We start from the raw sequence: 18,602 nt of genomic DNA on the forward strand, positions 1-18,602 counted from the left end.
TAGGTGCATATAGTTTATTTGCATTGAATAAATGTTCATAACCCTTTTCTTGTCCTTCTTTATTCTTAGCATGAGGACATGCTTGGTTTAAGTGTGGGGAGATTTGATAAATTCTAATTTTGTGGTTTATCTTGTACTTAATTTTGGGGATTTTATCAACTTTTCTCACATTTATTCAATGAAATAGAATGGTTTTGTAATTCTCCCTAGATTTGTACTTAAGTGTGAAAACATGCTTTTTAGGCCTTAAAATAGCTAAATTTAATCCACTTTAATTTCATTCGATGACTTGATATATTTGTTAAGTGATTTAAGGTTTAGAAGGCAAGTATTGGATGGAAGAAGTGAGGAGAAAACCATGCAAAGTGAGAGAACTCATGAAGAAATGAAGGAATCGCAAAGCTGTCAAGCCTGACCTCTTTGCACTCAATCGACCATAACTTGAGATACAGAAGTCCAAATGAGACGGTTTCAGTTGCATTGGAAAGCTAACATCTGGGGCTTCAAAATGATATAAAATTTGCCATAGTTTCCTAATTTATAGGGGCGCGCACGCGCACTATACGCATGTGCACCGATGGAGCAGCATGGGTCGACTTTAAGCAACTCGTTGGGGGCGATTTCCAGGTCATTTTGGGCCCAATGCAACTCATTTCTGATGCTATTGAACCCAAGGATTGAGGGGGGAATGAACCAAGTAGTCATAGTTTAGTTTTTATCATGTTTTAGGTTAGAATTCTAGAGAGAGAAGCTCTCCCTTCTCTCTAGAATTTAGGGTAGTTTGGGTTTAATTTTCTCAAATCCAATTTTTAATTGATTTAGTCTTCCTTCTTAATTTCTTGTTGTTACATCCTTGTTCTTCTAGTTTCTCTTGTTAATTTCTTATTTTGCTCTCTTTTGTGTTGATGAACAATTGTTGGATCTTGATTTCCTTTAATGCAATTTTATGTTTCCATGCTCTTTTATGTTTATCCTAGTTGTTATTGTTGATCTCTTACTTGTGGTAGTCATGGGTTTCACTAATTCTAGCATTTTGTGATGTTTACTTTTATTTCACACTAGGTGTTTGATAGAATGCTTCCTTTAGTTTTTGAGTAGTTTTCTTTACTCTTGGCCTAGGCTAAGGGAATTGAGTGACCTTGAGTCATTGGGTCTCATTGAATTGGTGATTTGAGAACCCTTGGTGGTCAATTTGATAACCATTGATACTAGCCTACTACTAAGTCAATTAGTAGCTAGGTTAGAACCTATGGATTGATGTTGATCAAGCCATTTGATATACTTCAAGCATAGAAGTAAACTTGATGAGCTTGGTTCCTCATAATTGTCAATATTTGGGTTGTAGACAAGGATGGTGATCTCAATTACCTATGTCTAGCCAAGAGTTCTTTTCCTTTATTTTATTAGTTCTTATCATTTACTTTCTTGTTGGTTACTTTTCTTGCCAAACTATAAAATCAAACCCCCCTTTCATCTTTATAGCCAATAATTGAGCACTTCATTACAATTCCTTGTGAGACGACCCGGAGTTTAAATACTTCAGTTAATTCTTATTGGGGTTTGTACTTGTGACAAACCCAAATTTAATTTGATTTGAGGATTGACTATTGGTTTGGGATATACTAACAACTGAATTATTTTGTGGAATTCCGAACCGGTATAAATCCTGCCATCACGCGTCGACGTTGGTCACGTGTATGCGTGACCGAGCTTGTGCTACTCGCACGAAGGCAGCCTTCCATGCACACAACTCTCTGTTTGCATTGGGGTGTGTGCCAAAATAGCATATGACGCGTGCGCGTCAGGCACGCGCACGCGTGGAAGTGTACATTTTGAAAGTGATGTGCACGCGTCAACGACGCGTATGCGTGATGCAATTTGTGCCTCGGGCACAGTGCCAGCATCAAGCCAGCCCAGCTTTCAGCCAATACACCTTTTACGTCGAATTCACAGGGTCACGTGTGCACATCATTGATGCGTACGCGTGAAGTGCCAAAATCCCAAGTGACGCGTACGCGTGGAGTACGCGTACGCGTGACGATGCTTATGCAATTGGCACACTTTCTGCACTGCTCCCACGCAACTTTCTGCCACTCTTTTTTTTTATGCAGTATGCAGAATGCAAAATGCAGATGCTGATGCAGACATCATGAATGAACACTAAGAAAAATAGAATAAAATAAAACTAAGAATAAAACAAAACAAAATAAAACTAAGAATAAAAATATAATAAAATAAAACTAAGGATAAAAATAGAAGATAATACCATGGTGGGTTGTCTTCCACCTAGAACTTTTAGTTAAAGTCCTTAAGTTGGACATTTGGTGAGCTCCTTGTCATGGTGGCTTGTGCTTGTACTGATCCTTGAATCCCCACCAATGTTTGTAATTCCAATGGCCTCCGGGATCCCAAACTAGGCGCATACAGCCATCAAGCAATCTAAAGTAAGTGACAAGGCCCCAAAAGTGTTGATTGTTGGAATGAATTCCGGGGTTCCAAATCTTGCTTTTGCACCCGTCTTCTTGTTGACCATCTTTGTTCCAACCAGGTGGTAAGCAATCCGAATTCTCACTGAGGCATCCAAACAGCTTCCTAGACCCATACAATTTAGTATTCCTCCAACCATGATAATTCAGTCGTGAGCTTCCTACCACAATGAATCTAGGATTGTGTTGCCAACCACTAACCATCTCCCTCTTACTCTTAAAGCCACAAATATTAGAGATGAGAGATTTACCCACTTGAATAAAGGGATGGATGGTGATGGCTTTGGGGGAGAAGTCTCCAACAACCTTGGCAAGGTGATTTCCAGCTCCATTCCCTTGGGCTCTTCTTTGACAACTTCCACCTCTTTGCAAGCTTCTTCCATATCAACCTCTTCCTCTTGGTAGCTTTCTTCTAATTCGATCTCTTCTTCATTATTCACCAAGGGCATGGGAGGTTGTGCTTCTTCTTCTTTAATCTCCATGTCAAGTCCAATGAGAGAGGATTCAATTGTAGATAAGAATTCATCAATGATTGAATCCATTTCTTGATCAACCTCTTCAAAGTCTTCAACCATGATATGCCTTGGAGGTTGTACACCTTCCTCAACATCAATTTCAAGCTTCTTGGAGGGAGGTTCTATGACTGGAGGTTCCCATGAAGGTTCCGCATCTCCTAAATCTTCAACCACTTCTTCCTCTTTAGCTATTATGGCATCCTCCACTTGTTCCAATACAACGTCATGCTCCTTACGGTCCACCAGAGTTTCTAGCGTCTCATTGATGTTGTGTTCTTCATTAGATTCTCCACATGAAGCCATGGGAGTTCCTTGAGTGTCTGAACGTCGGGAAGATATTGATTTATCGCTTGCTCCAATTGATGAAGGGTTGCATGAAATTGATCCACTGTTTCCTTGAGACGATCCTGTGATTCTTGTTCTGCTTGGATTGCATGATTAGGATCATATGACTCTTGAGTTGGTGGATATGGACATGGTGCATATGGAAGTGGTGGTTCTTGGGAGTAATTGGATTGGACTTGGGGTGGTTCTAAATAAGGTTCATATGGCTCATAGGGTGGTTGATTTGGTGGATAAGGGTTAGGGTCATATGGGGGTGTTTGGTGGTAAGGGGCTTGTGAGTTTGGTGGTTCAAAGGTATGTTGTGGAGGTGGTTCATAAGCATAGGGTGCGGCTTGTTGGTGACTACAAGGAGGTCCACCATATCTATCATCTTGGTACGCACCTCGGAATGGCTCTTGACCATAGTAATTTGGTGGAGGTTGGTTGTCACGAAAAGGTCCACCATAACTATTTTCTTGGTATGCATCATAGAATGGTTGTTGGTTATAGCGCATTGGAGGGGGTTGTTGCCAAGAGGGTTGATCAAATCCTTGTGGCTCCTCCCGTCTTTGATTCTTCCAACCTTGATGCATGTTCTCATTATAGCTTCCATTTCTTACAACAACATTGGAACCAAACTTGAAACCAGAGGGTGAGAATTCATAGTAGCAAAAGAAATAAAAACTAATAAAAATTAATGAAAATAAACTCCTAAAACTAGAAACACTAACAAAGAAACGAAAAATCAAATATTTACAATAACCAATAATAAGGCATATGTTTGCAATTCCCCAGCAACGGCGCCATTTTTGACGAACGGATTTCTGCCAGTAAAGAAATTTACAAATATAATCGCGTTGTAAGTATAGTTTCTAAACCAACAGAGAATCCTTTCGTACAAAAGTTTGGTTGTCACAAGTAACAAAACCCAATAAAATTTATAACCGAAGTATTTAAACCTCGGGTCGTCTCTCAAGGAATTGCAGGGAGGTGTATTTATTATTGGTTATGGAAAGGTATATTTTGGGGATTTTTGTATAAGATAAAAAGCAATAATAGTAAATGGCAATGGAAACAAACTAACTATAAAAACTCTTGGCAAGGTATGAGAACTGGAAATCCCATCCCAGTTATCCTTATCAGGTGTGATGAGAATTGTTTATTGCTCCCACTTAGTTAACCCTTACTAAATAAAGGAAAGTCAAGTGGACCAATCAACTTGATTCCTCAAGTCCTAGTCAACTTCTATGGAAAGACTAGCTTTAGAGGGATCCAAATCAATCAGCAAATTCTAATTTTCAATCAACAGCTGAGTTTGACAACTCAAGTGTCACCAATTACTCAACCAAAGCCAAAAGGAGAAAAATCTAAATTATTTATATCATAAATAGATGAAAGCAATCACAAATCTGAAATACCTCAAATTATATTAAATAAAGATATCAATTCTAACATGGGAAAGTTCATAAATCCAATTGGGAAAGTAAATAAATCAAGTGATAAAGTAAATGAGAGTAGAAGAGAGATTAAATTTAAGGAACATTGAACCTGGAATGAAGAATAAGAAATCCTAATCCCAAAAGAAATCCTAAATCCTAAAACCTAAGAGAGAGGAGAGAGCCTCTCTCTCTAAAGACTACATCTAAAACCTAAAAATTGTGTTAATGAAAGTTATATTGATGAATGGATGGGTTCCCCCACTTTATAGCCTCTAATATGTGTTTTCTGGGCCAAAAACTAGATCAGAAACAGCCCAAAAATCGCTCCTAGCGATTTCTGATACGTCCAGCACGGTGCAAAGTCACGCGTGAGCGTCGTCCATGCGTGAGCGTGGATTGGATTTTTGCCAGGTCACGCGTGTGCGTGATCCATGCGTGCGTGTTGCCTGGCTTCGGAGCAGCTATGGCAAATTATATATTGTTGTGAAGCCCCGGATGTTAGCTTTTCAACGCAACTAAATCCATCTCATTTGGACCTCTGTAGCTCAAGTTATGGTCGATTTAGTACCAAGAGGTTAGGCTGGACAGCTTTAGCAGTTCCTTCAGTTTCTTGTATTCCTTCCACTTTTGCATGGTTCCTTTCCATCCTCCAAGCCATTCCTGCCCTGTAAACCCTGAAATCACTTAATAACAAAGCAACTCACTGAGGTGGGTTGCGACCTGCATCTTAAAAACAACAACAGAATATAGTATGAGAACCGAAAGTTCTCAGTATGGTAACAGTGCCCAGTGATGTAAGATATAAGACTCCTGGATGCCAGAGGCAATCCTGGAGCTTCATATCCATCATGAGATTCAAGCTTAAAACATAAGTAATTTAGAACCTCAACTTTAAAACCACAATGAAAAAGGGTAATCTAACTTAGTGGATTTCTAATCTAACAATTCTCCGCTGTCCCACAGCCTTCGCCAGCCTAACCACCATGCGATCCCATCGCCACCACCTTCTGAACCTCCTCAATCCCAATAGAATATATAGATAAATAACAATGCAAGTAAAGCACAAGTATAGCATGTATATGAAGAAATTCAAGTAGCAATTAATCATGTTATACAATTAAGCAAGCAATTTCAAGTCGGCAAAGCAAACAAACAAATAGAAGATGCACATGACGAATGCCTATCCTATTGACTGTGATATCACATCGTCGGTTCAACTGCTAACCCGACACACCTCCATGGAGATGTCGCCCTTCGGTCTCATAATGGAAACCCCCGAGATATCATGCCCGGATCACGGTCCAGGATGTCAGTGCTTTCACACTATAGTGATTCCGAAGGGATGCGAGCATGATACTCTTGCCACAGACCTCACATCTCAATGTAAGCAGGACTAACCACCAGAATCAGTCACTAAATCGGTTGCTAAATCTGTTGCTATTTCGGTAATTTCTTATAGTGATAACCCACTGCCGACGGTCGATCCTATCACACCATTGAGTATATCCCTCTCCCCGCTCCTACAATCGCTGTTACTGCTCAGTGTATTGTTGTTCTCTCTTCGAATATCCTACGCAAAAATTTGTTTCAAGATAATACAACTCATTACTAATTCAAAAGGTATAACACAAATTAAAAATCCATAAAGACCAACTTTGTAAAAGAAACATGTTTTACCCATATTTACAATGAGTTTCTACAAGTACGGTGCCCTAAGATGCCCTCACATAGAAAAGATAAAATGCCCTCGGAGGACTCAACGAACCGTTACATCTAGCCATCGCTGCCCTAATAGAGTCGTGCCGATCAGAAATAATACCTACCCCATCCCTCCTGATGACATTTCTCCGTAGATTGTTTAGGTAAAAAAGTCATGCATCCGCAGTCTCTCTTTCAACGATGGCAAAAGTAAGTGGCACGATATTTTGGTTTCCATCTTGAGACACAGCAACCAAAAGAACTCCTTTGTATTTATCATACAAATGTGTGCCATAAACCTACATGAGTGGTTTATAATGTCGGAATGCTCTAATGCATGGATGGAAGCTCCAAAATACTCAACGCATTATTTTGACGCCTTCCTCCACTTTAGATCCACGATATGCTGCTGTAGTATCTACCTGAACCATGAATCCTGGGTTCTGCGCACACATTGCCATACACCATGCAGGCAAACACTCATAGAAAACTTTCCAACCACCAAAGATTTTTGCAATTGACTTTTGCTTTGCCAACCAAACTTTACAATAACTTATTGTATAGTTGAATTTCGATTGAATATCTGCAATGACGAGTCGGACCTTCAAGGATGGGTCGACTTCTACTAGAGGCCTGATAGCATCTGCAATCGTGTCTGAATCCAGTTTTGAATGGTCTTGAGAAATCGTTTCCATAGTACACGTATGACTTCCATTATATCGTCTAATTTTCCAACAACAATTTTGTGGAATCAAACTAGCCCGAATCAGCCAATCACAACCTCTACTATACTACAGGCACTTTGCATAAAACGTCAAAGGCTTAGACTCGTAGACCTTGTAATCGACCCCTTTAGAAAGGGTATACCTCCCAATTGCCATGACCACAGCCTCCTTATAACCAAATTTCATTAAACAAAGGGAATGCCTACAAATAAGGAATAACAATTTCATTGTTCTATAAAACAATATCTCCACTGCAAGAAAATGGAATATTTGTAACAAAAAAATTGTATCAAATTTAAAATTGTTACAAAAAGATGATTTTTTGTAATAATAATTGGTAATTGTTACAGAAGAATAACGTTTTGTAACAACCTGATTTTTTTTTATTACAAATTATGTTAGTTTTTGTAACGAACTGGTGTTTTGTTACAAAATATTATAATATTTTACAACAAAGAATAAAGTAGTTGCAAAAATTCGAAATATTTTGTAACAAAATATCTTTTTGTTTCAAAAACTCCAATTGTTTGGTAACAAAAAATTAATTTGTCACAAAATTCAACATTGTTTGTAACAAATTATTTGTTTGTCACAAAATATAAGTATATTTTATAACAAAAAAATGTATTTTAAACTGTTAAACACTTTAAGAGTAAAAAAAATTATTCATATAATTCTTTTCAGAATAATTTTATTTTGTTTCAAAAATTAAAATTTTTTAAATATTGTTTATATTAATTAATTTTTAAAAATTATAGATATTATTTTATTTTTTTTTAAAATTAATGTATAATTTTTATTAATAATAAGATTTTTAATGTTAACTAAAAATTAATTTGTAAAACTTAAAAAAATTTAATCAAATTATAAATATAAACAATAATAATTAAATATAAAAGATAGAAAAAACTAAGAAACCAAAAGACAAAATGTAAAAAAAAAATGTAAAGCTGTAGAAAAAGAAAATCCCTAATTCATCACTCCTTTACTCTGAGGCTCTGAGCCTCACTCAACCCCGTCTCTACGCCTCCAACTCCACTGAGGGAGAAAAAGAAGAGAGGGGGAGGGATGGCGCTGCGGGATTTGCTACCATGTTGTCGCGTCCAGCTTGCCGTCATGCCTCACCATCGTCGCCGTCGTCGATAGGAGCATCAGGAGAGAGAGGGACGAACTCGTGAGGAAGAGAGAGGAGGTTACGCCGCGCAGTCGTCGGAGCCATCCTCGCGTCAGTCACCGCCGCTGTCGATGATGGAGCCGTCGACAAAGCCCGTGTCACCGTCATTCTTGCCAGCTTGCAAGAGAGAAGCACGATGGAGCTCCTCCGTTTCTGCTGCCCGGGTTCACTGAGAGAGAAGCTTGTGGATGGAGGAAGGCCGACGGAGAGAAGAATGCCATTGAGAGAAGGAAGACGCTGTTGTCATGCTTCACGGTCGCGGTGATAGAGCCTGCGTCGTCGTTCGCTCTATTTGGTTCTGTTTTGAGCTGCGTCGCCGTCTGGGTGGTCACTAATAACAACTGCTCCCTTTAGTGGTTGTGGTGGTGGTCTTCTTGTTTCGGCCGTTAGTTCAGTTGGTCAGCTTTCCAGGTGAGCTCCCTTCGACCCAGTTCTTTCAGACTTTCAGTGTATCTTAGGGTTTGAAATTAGAATTTTATGATAGTGGACTGGTGGTTGTTTTTGTTGTAGTAGTATTTGATATTTTAGAATTATTGCTGAACTTGAGCAAATTTTTTTGTTGCTGGATAACATCATTGAGTTGAATTTTATTGCTGGATAACATCACTGGGTTGATTTTAATACTTGAATAGTTGAATTTGTTATTGTGTTGCTTAAAAATTCACTTAGCTAAATCTTTTGTTGCTATAAATTTTTTTGTTCCTTTGCCAAGTATATTGATTTTTTTTGTTGAATGGAAAATTTAGGATGGGTGTATAGTTTCTGTGATGAGGATATTGATGCTTTGATTAGCATGTGCTTATGACTTTGGTTGGTAATGCAATAGGATTTTGAATTTGAGCAGATTGTTGATATTGGCAAAACTCTGCCGTTGTTCATGGAGCTTCAAACCTTAGGTGACAGGACTTGAAGAACCATGCTCTGCAAAGTGTCTTGTTTCCAATGTTGCAGGTCTCATTTAATTTGAGTTGAACCTTTATCATGAATTTTACATCTTTCATTTGGAAGTTCTACTCTTCATGATCTTTTATCATATTTTGTTTCTTTCCTTCTTTGGTTCCCTTTCTTCATGGCAGCTTCTTTCTGGAGCAACATTTTTAGGTGCTATCTTCTGCTTGATTGCATTCTGTTTTAGGAGCTTATCTGGTTTTATAGTACTCTTCTCTATTGGTGAAATGCTGATTTTTTCCACACAGGTAATGGTGCACGGAATCACAATCACACTTTTGCAATTCTGCACAACTAACCAGCAAGTGCACTGGGTCGTCCAAGTAATACCTTACGTGAGTAAGGGTCGATCCCACGGAGATTGTCGGCTTGAAGCAAGCTATGATTATTTTGTAATTTTTAGTAAGGAAATTAACAATAAAAATGATTTGGTTTATGAAGAGTAATTAACATTAAATAAATAATACTTGTTATGCAGTAATGGAGAACAGATTGAGGTTTTGGAGATGCTCTGTCTTCTGAATCTCTGCTTTCCTACTATCTTCTTCTTCACGCACGCATGTCTCCTTCCATGGCAAGCTGTATGTTTGTGGATCACCGTTGTCAATGGCTACTATCCGTCCTCTCAGTGAAAATGGTCCAAATGCGCTGCCACGGCACGGCTAATCATCTATCGGTTCTCACTCATGTTGGAATAGAATCCACTGATTCTTTTGCGTCTGTCACTACACCCAACACTCGCGAGTTTGAAGCTCGTCACAGTCATCCCTTCCCAGATCCTACTCAGAATACCACAGACAAGGTTTAGACTTTCCGGATCTCAGGAATGGCTGCCAATAATTCTAGCCTATACCACGAAGACTCTGATCATGAACCAGGAGGCTAAGAGATACATACTAATCTAAGGTAGAACGGAAGTGATTGTCAGGCACGCGTTCATAGGTTGAGAATGGTAATGACTGTCACGTATCATCACATTCATCACGATTAAGTACGAGCGGGTATCTTAGAACAGAAACAAGCGTGATTGAATAGAAAACAGAAGTAATTGCATTAATTCATCGAGACACAGCAGAGCTCCTCATCCCCAATCATGGGGTTTAGAGACTCATGCCGTCAGAAATATAATGTAAAGTGTAGAAATTTCATCAGGTACATAGTAAGTCTCTAAAAGTTGTTTTTATACTAAACTAGTAGCTAGGGTTACAGAAAATAAGTAACTAAGTACAGATAGTGCAGAAATCCACTTTCGGGACCCACTTGGTGTGTGCTTGGGCTGAGCATTGAGCCTTACATGTGTAGAGGCTTCTCTTGGTGTTAAACGCCAAGTTGCTGCCTGTTTCTGGCGTTTAACTCCAGTTTTTATGCCAGTTCTGAAGTTTAACGCCAGAATAGGGTAAAGACTTGGCGTTAAATGCCAATTTGCATCGTCGAAACTCGGGCAAAGTATGGACTATTATATATTGTTGGAAAGACCTGAATGTCTACTTTTCAACGCAATTGAGAGCACGCCAATTGGGCTTCTATAGCTCCAGAAAATCCATTTCGAGTGCAGGAAGGTCAGAATCCAACAGCATCTGCAGTCCTTTTTCAGCCTCTGAATCAGATTTTTGCTCAGGTCCCTCAATTTCAGCCAGAAAATACCTGAAATCACAGAAAAACACACAAACTCATAGTAAAGTCTAGAAATGTGAATTTTGCATAAAAACTAATAAAAACATAGTAAAAACTAACTAAATCATACTAAAAACTACCTAAAAATAATGCCAAAAAGCGTATAAATTATCCGCTCCTCACAACACCAAACTTAAATTGTTGCTTGTCCCCAAGCAACTGAAAATCAAATAGGATAAAAAGAAGAGAATATACTATAAATTCTAAAATATCAATGAAACTTAGCTCTAATTAGATGAGCAGGACTAGTAGCCTTTTGCCTCTGAATAGTTTTGGCATCTCACTTTATCCTTTGAAGTTCAGAATGGTTGGCATCTATAGGAACTCAGAATTCAGATAGTGTTATTGATTCTCCTAGTTCAGTATGTTGATTCTTGAACATAGCTACTTTATGAATCTTGGCCGTGGCCCTAAGCACTTTGTTTTCCAGTATTACCACCGGATACATAAATGCCACAGACACATAACTGGGTGAACCTTTTCAGATTGTGACTCAGCTTTGCTAGAGTCCCCAATTAGAGGTGTCCAGGGTTCTTAAGCACACTCTTTTTGCTTTGGATCACGACTTTAACTGCTCAATATCAAGCTTTTCACTTAACACCTTCACGCCACAAGCACATGGTTAGGGACAGCTTGGTTTAGCGGCTTAGGCTAGGATTTTATTCCTTTGGGGCCTCCTATCCATTAATGCTCAAAGCCTTGGATCCTTTTTATTACCCTTGCCTTTTGGTTTAAAGGGTTACTGCCTTTTTTTTTCTCTTGCCTTTTAGTTTAAAGAGCTATTGGCTTTTTCTGCTTGCTTTTTCTTTTTCTTTCTTTTTTTTATTTTCGCCATTTTTCTTTCTTTTTTTTATTTTTTTTCGCAAGCCTTTTGTTCTTCACTGTTTTTTTTTGCTTCAAGAATCAATTTTATGATTTTTCAGATTATCAATAACATTTCTCCTTTTTCATTATTCTTTCAAGAGCTAACAATTTTAACATTCATAAACAACAAATTCAAAAATATGCACTGTTAAAGCATTCATTCAGAAAACAAAAAATATTGCTACCACATCAAAATAATTAAACTAATTTCAAAGATGAATTCGAAATTCATATACTTCTTGTTTTTTTGCTTTTAGAACATTTTTCATTTAAGAAAGGTGATGGATTCATAGGACATTCATAGCTTTAAGGCATAGACACTAGACCCTAATGATCATGTAATAAGGACACAAACATAAATAAACATAAATCATAGAGAACGAAAACAGAAAAATAAATAGACAAGGAGATTATGAAACGGGTCCACCTTAGTGAGGGTGGCGTCTTCTTCCTCTTGAAGAACCAATGGTGCTCTTAAACTCATGTATGTCTCTTCCTTGTCTTTGTTGCTCCTCCCTCATAGCTCTTTGATCTGCAGTCAAATGCTCTACCACTGAACTATGGACCCTTAAGATGAACCTCTCCATCTCTCATGACTCGGAGGTGGAAGTGACTGCCTTCCTTTTCCTCTTTCTAGAGGTTTCTCCGGCCTTTGGTGCCACAAATGGTTATGGAAATTTGTCCACACCAAACTTAAAAGGTTTGCTCATCCTTGAGCAAAAGAAGAAAGAAGGGAATAGAAGGAGAAGTGGAGGAGATTGAGGTGTGTGAATGGGTGCGTCTGGGAGGGGAATGGTTAGAATTTGAATGGTGAGATAGGTGGGGATCCTGGGGGTCCACAGATCCTGAGGGGTCAAGGACTTCTCATCCCTGCTCCATTTAGGCGTGCAAAATGCCCTTAGAGTGCAATTCTGGTGTTAAACGCCAGGTTGCAGCCTGTTTCTGGCGTTTAACGCCAACTTTTCTTCCCTTTCTGGCGTTTAATGCCAACTTGGTGCTCTGTTCTGGCGTTAAACGCCAGCTTGTTGCTTCTTTCTGGCGTTAAACACCCAGAATGGTTCCAGGCTGGGTGTTTAACGCCCATTCTGTTACACTTACTGGTGTTTAAATGCCAGTAAATCTGTCCCCCAAGGTGTGCTATTTTTTATGCTGTTTTTGATTCTGCTTTAATTCTGCAGCTGTTTTTATGACTCCACATGATCATCAACCTAAAGAAAACATAAAATAACAATGGAAAATGAAATGAAAAAGTAAATAACATAGATAAATAAGATTGGGTTGCCTCTCCATAAGCGCTTCTTTACAGTCAATAGCTTGACATTATTGAGCCTTATAGTTTGCAATGTCTGCAAACCATGGAGCTTCCTGAATAGCAAATAATTGCTCATCTGGAAAGGTTTCAGAGATCTCAGTAGGAGGGAGAGATGCTCCTGCTACTGGTTCTATCCGGGACAGGTGATCGGCTACTTGATTCTCTGTCCCTTTTCTATCTCTTATTTATATATCAAACTCTTGCAGAAGCAACACCCATCTTATGAGTCTGGGTTTTGAATCTTGCTTTGTGAGGAGATATTTTAGAGCGGCATGGTCAGTGTACACAATCACTTCTGATCCTACTAAGTAAGATCTAAACTTGTCAATGGCATAAACCACTACAAGCAATTCCTTTTCTGTGGTTGTGTAATTTTTCTGCGCATCATTTAAAACACGACTAGCATAGTAAATGACGTGCACCAGCTTGCCATGCCTCTGTCCCAATACTGCACCAATAGCATGGTCACTGGCATCACACATTATTCGAATGGTAATGTCCAGTCTGGTGTAGAAATGACAGGTGCTGTGACCAACTTAGCCTTCAGAGTCTCAAAGGCCTGCAAACACCCTGTGTCAAAGACAAATGATGTGTCAGCAGCTAGCAGATTACTCAGAGGTTTTACGATTTTTGAAAAATCCTTTATAAACCTCCTGTAGAATCCTGCATGCCCCAGAAAGCTTCTGATTACCTTAACATTGGCAGGTGATGGTAATTTTTCAATTACCTCTACTTTAGCTTGATCCACCTCTATTCCTTTGTTTGAAATTTTATGCTCAAGGACAATTCCGTCAGTCACCATAAAGTGACATTTTTCCCAGTTTAAAACTAGGTTGGTCTCTTAGCATCTTTTTAGAACAAGTGCTAAATGGTCAAGGCATGAGCTAAATGAGTCTCCAAATACTGAAAAGTCATCCATAAAGACTTCCAGAAATTTCTCTACCATATCAGAGAAGATAGAGAGCATGCACCTCTTAAAGGTCGCAGGTGCATTGCACAGACCAAAAGGCATCCTTCTGTAGGCAAACACTCCAGAAGGACATGTGAATGCTGTTTTCTCTTTGTCCTGAAGATCTACTGCAATTTGATTGTAACCTGAATAGCCATCCAAAAAACAGTAGTATTCATGACCTACTAGTCTTTCTAGCATCTGGTCTATGAATGGTAAAGGAAAGTGATCCTTCCTGGTGGCTGTATTGAGCCTTCTGTAATCAATACACATACGCCACCCTGTAATTGTTCTTGTAGGAACCAATTCATTCTTTTCATTATGAACCACTGTCATGCCTCCCTTTTTGGGGATAACTTGGACAGGGCTCTCCCAGGGCTGTCAGAAATAGGATAAATAATCCCAGCCTCCAGTAATTTAGTGACCTCTTTCTGCACTACCTCCTTCATGGCTGGATTTAGCCGCCTCTGTGGTTGAACCACTGGCTTAGCATTATCCTCCAATAGGATCTTGTGCATGCATCTGGTTGGGCTAATTCCCTTAAGATCACTTATGGACCACCCAAAGCTGTTTTGTGTGTCCTGAGCACCTGAATTAGTGCTTTCTCTTCCTGTGGCTCTAAAGCAGAGCTTATGATTACAGGAAAGGTGTCAACTTCTCCCAGAAATACATATTTCAGGGATGGTGGTAGTGGTTTGAGCTTGGGTTTAGGAGGTTTCTCCTCTTCCTGAGGAGTTTTCAGAGGTTCTTTTGTTTCCTCTGGTTCCTCCAGATCAGGCTGAACATCTTTAAAAATGTCCTCTAGCTCTGATTCGAGACTCTCAGTTATATTAACCTCTTCCACCAGAGAGTCAATAATATCAACGCTCATGCAGTCGTTTAGTGTGTCTGGATGCTGCATAGCTTTGACAACATTCAACTTAAACTCATCCTCATTGACTCTCAAGGTCACTTCCCCTTTTTGGACATCAATGAGGGTTCGTCCAGTTGCTAGGAAAGGTCTTCCTAGAATGAAAGTTGCACTCTTGTGCTCTTCTATTTCCAGCGCTACAAAGTCAGTGGGAAAGGCAAATGGCCCAACTGTGACAATCATGTCCTCAATTATGCCTAATGGGTATTTAATGGAGCCATTAGCAAGTTGAAGATAGATCTTGGTTGGTTTGACCTCTTCAGTTAAGCCAAGCTTTCTGATAGTGGATGCAGGGATTAGGTTGATACTTGCCCTAAGATCACATAGAGCTGTCTTGGTACAAGTACCCTCTAATGTGCATGGTATCATAAAGCTCCCAGGATCCTTAAGCTTTTCTGGTAAGCTCTTTAAAATAACTGCACTGCACTCTTCAGTGAGGAAGACTTTTTCAGTTTCCCTCCAATCCTTCTTATGACTTAAGATCTCTTTCATGAACTTAGCATAAGAAGGTATTTGCTCAAGTGCCTCTGCAAACGGAATCTTTATTTCAAGAGTCCTGAGATAGTCTGTAAAGCGGGCAAATTGTTTATCCTGTTCCGCTTGGTGGAGTTTCTGAGGATAAGGCATTTTGGCTTTATATTCTTCAACCTTAGTTGCTGCAGATTTATTTCCAACAGAGGCAGGTTGAGAAGCCTTCTTGAGGGAGTTATTATCAGCACTTGCAGGTGTCTGATCCCTCACTAGCGTTTGAACGCCAGAACTGGACATGGATTGGGCGTTTAACGCCAGATTCCTACCCTTTTCTGGCGTTTGAACGCCAGAACTAGACATGGATTGGGCGTTTAACGCCAGTTCTTCACCCTTTTCTGACGTTTGAAAGCCAGATTTATTCCTCTCTGGGCTCTTACTGTCCTCAGAGGGATTTCGGGTAGCAGGTTGCTCATCCTCTGTCAGCTGTTCTTTTCTTGGCTTTCTGCTGCTTTGAGTTGAGGTATTTAATGCTTTTCCACTTCTTAATTGAACTGCTTGGCACTCCTCTGTTATCTATTTTGATAACTGCTATTTTGTCTGATTCAGTTGTGATTCCATATCCTTGTTAGCATTTTTGGTTTCTTGTAGCATCTCCTTAATTTCTGTTAACTGCCTTGTTATAGAAGATAGTTGCTGATTGAGTTCAGCAACTTGTTCTTGAGGACTAAAGTCAGTAGATACTGCCTTATCTTCTTCTTTCATGGAGGACTCATTACTTATGTACAGATGCTGATTTCTAGCAACTATATCGATAAGCTCTTGAGCCTCTTCAATAGTCTTTCTCATGTGTATAGATCCACCAGCTGAGTGGTCTAGAGATACCTGAGCTTTTTCTGTAAGCCCGTAGTAGAAGATGTCTAACTGCACCCACTCTGAAAATATTTTAGAGGGGCACTTCCTTAGCATCCCTCTGTACCTCTCCCAGGCGTTATAAAGGGATTCATCATCTTCTTGTTTAAAGCCTTGGATGTCCAGCCTTAGCTGTGTCATCCTTTTTGGAGGGAAATATTGATTCAGGAATTTGTCTGATAACTGTTTCCATGTTCTTATGCTTGCTGTAGGTTGGTTATTTAACCACCTCTTAGCTTGATCTTTTACAGCAAATGGAAACAGTAATAATCTGTAGACATCCTGATCTACTTTCTTGTCACGTACTGTGTCAGCAATTTGCAAGAACTATGCCAGAAACTCAGTAGGTTCTTCCTGTGGAAGACCGGAATACTGGCAGTTTTGCTACACCATGACAATGAGCTGAGGATTTAGCTCAAAACTGCTTGCTTTGATGGGAGGTATACAGATACTAATCCAATATGCAACAGTAGTGGGATTAGCATATGACCCCAAAGTGCTTCTGGACTGTTCATTTCCACTTAGATCCATGATTGAGAAAGGGAGATGATGTGGATTGTAAAATAAAAAAAAATTAATTTTTCAAATTTTTTTTTGAATACCGAAAATTAAACGGAAAATAAAATAAAATAAAATAATAAAAAAATTAACTATAATTTTGAAAATTAGAAAAATAGATAAAAAGAAAATTGAAAATTAAAATAAGTAATTAATTAAAAAGATTTGAAAAAGGTATGATTTTAAAATTTGAGATTGGAAAAGATAAGATAAGATTTTGAAAAAGATATGATTTTAAAAATTTTGACCAAATCAACCTAATGAATTCGAAAATTATGAGCAATTAAAGGAAAGGATATTTTTTTTATTATTTTTGAATTTTATGAGGAAAGAGAAGAATACACAAAAGATACAAGACTTAAAATTTTTAGATCTAATGCTCCTTGTTTTTCGAAAATTTTGGAGGAAAAACACCAAGGAACACCAAACTTAAAAATTTTAAGATCAAAATATAAAGAAGACTCAAGAACACCTTGAAGACTCACAAGAACAACAAGAATAAAATTCAAAGACTCACGAACATAAAAAGAACACCAAACTTAAAACTTTTAGAAAACTAAAAATAAATTTTCAAAAATTAAAGAAAAATAACAAGAGAACACCAAACTTAAAAGTTTGACACAAGATTTAATCAAAGAAAAATTATTTTTGAAAAATTTTTAAAAGAAAGATACCCAATTACCAAGAACATAAGCACAACGCTCTAGCCAACTGAGCTATAAATTTAACGTGTTTTAAAAAGGTATTTAATGTATATAAATTTTTTTTGAATATTGATAATTTGAAAACGCACAAGAAAAACAAGAAAAGACACAGAACAGGAAAAACTAAAGATCAAATAAGTAAAATAGCAAGAACAACTTGAAGATCAAGAAAGAACAATGAATACAAATTCGAAAATTTAAAGGAAAATAAAAACATGCAATTGACACCAAACTTAAAATATGAATCTAAACTCAAACAGAAGACTCAAAGAAAAATTAAAATTTAATAAAGAAAAATAGTATTTTTGAAAGGAAAATAGCAGATGCAATTCTAGTGACTCTAAACCAACAAAAATAAATTATTCCTAATCTAAGCAACAAAATAAACCGTCAGTTGTCCAAACTCGAACAATCCCCAGCAACGGCGCCAAAAACTTGGTGCACGAAATCACAATCACACTTTTGCAATTCCGCACAACTAACCAGCAAGTGTACTGAGTCATCCAAGTAATACCTTCCGTGAGTAAAGGTCGATCCCACGAAGATTGTCGGCTTGAAGCAAGCTATGATTATTTTGTAATTCTTAGTCAGGAAATTAATAATAAAAATGATTGGGTTTATGAAGAGTAATTAACATAAAATAAATAATACTTGTTATGCAGTAATGGAGAACAGATTGAGATTTTGGAGATGCTCTGTCTTCTGAATCTCTGCTTTCCTACTGTCTTCTTCTTCACGCACGCAGGTCTCCTTCCATGGCAAGCTGTATGTTGGTGGATCACCGTTGTCAATGGCTACCATCTGTCCTCTCAGTGAAAATAGTCCAAATGCGCTGTCACCGCACGGCTAATCATCTGTTGGTTCTCACTCATGTTGGAATAGAATCCGTTGATTCTTTTGCGTTTGTCACTACGCCCAACACTCACGAGTTTGAAGCTCGTC

Source organism: Arachis ipaensis, chromosome B4 (genome assembly GCF_059453495.1).
Source record: "Arachis ipaensis isolate K30076 ecotype BB chromosome B4, ASM5945349v1, whole genome shotgun sequence".
NCBI classification, from domain to species: Eukaryota; Viridiplantae; Streptophyta; class Magnoliopsida; order Fabales; family Fabaceae; genus Arachis; species Arachis ipaensis.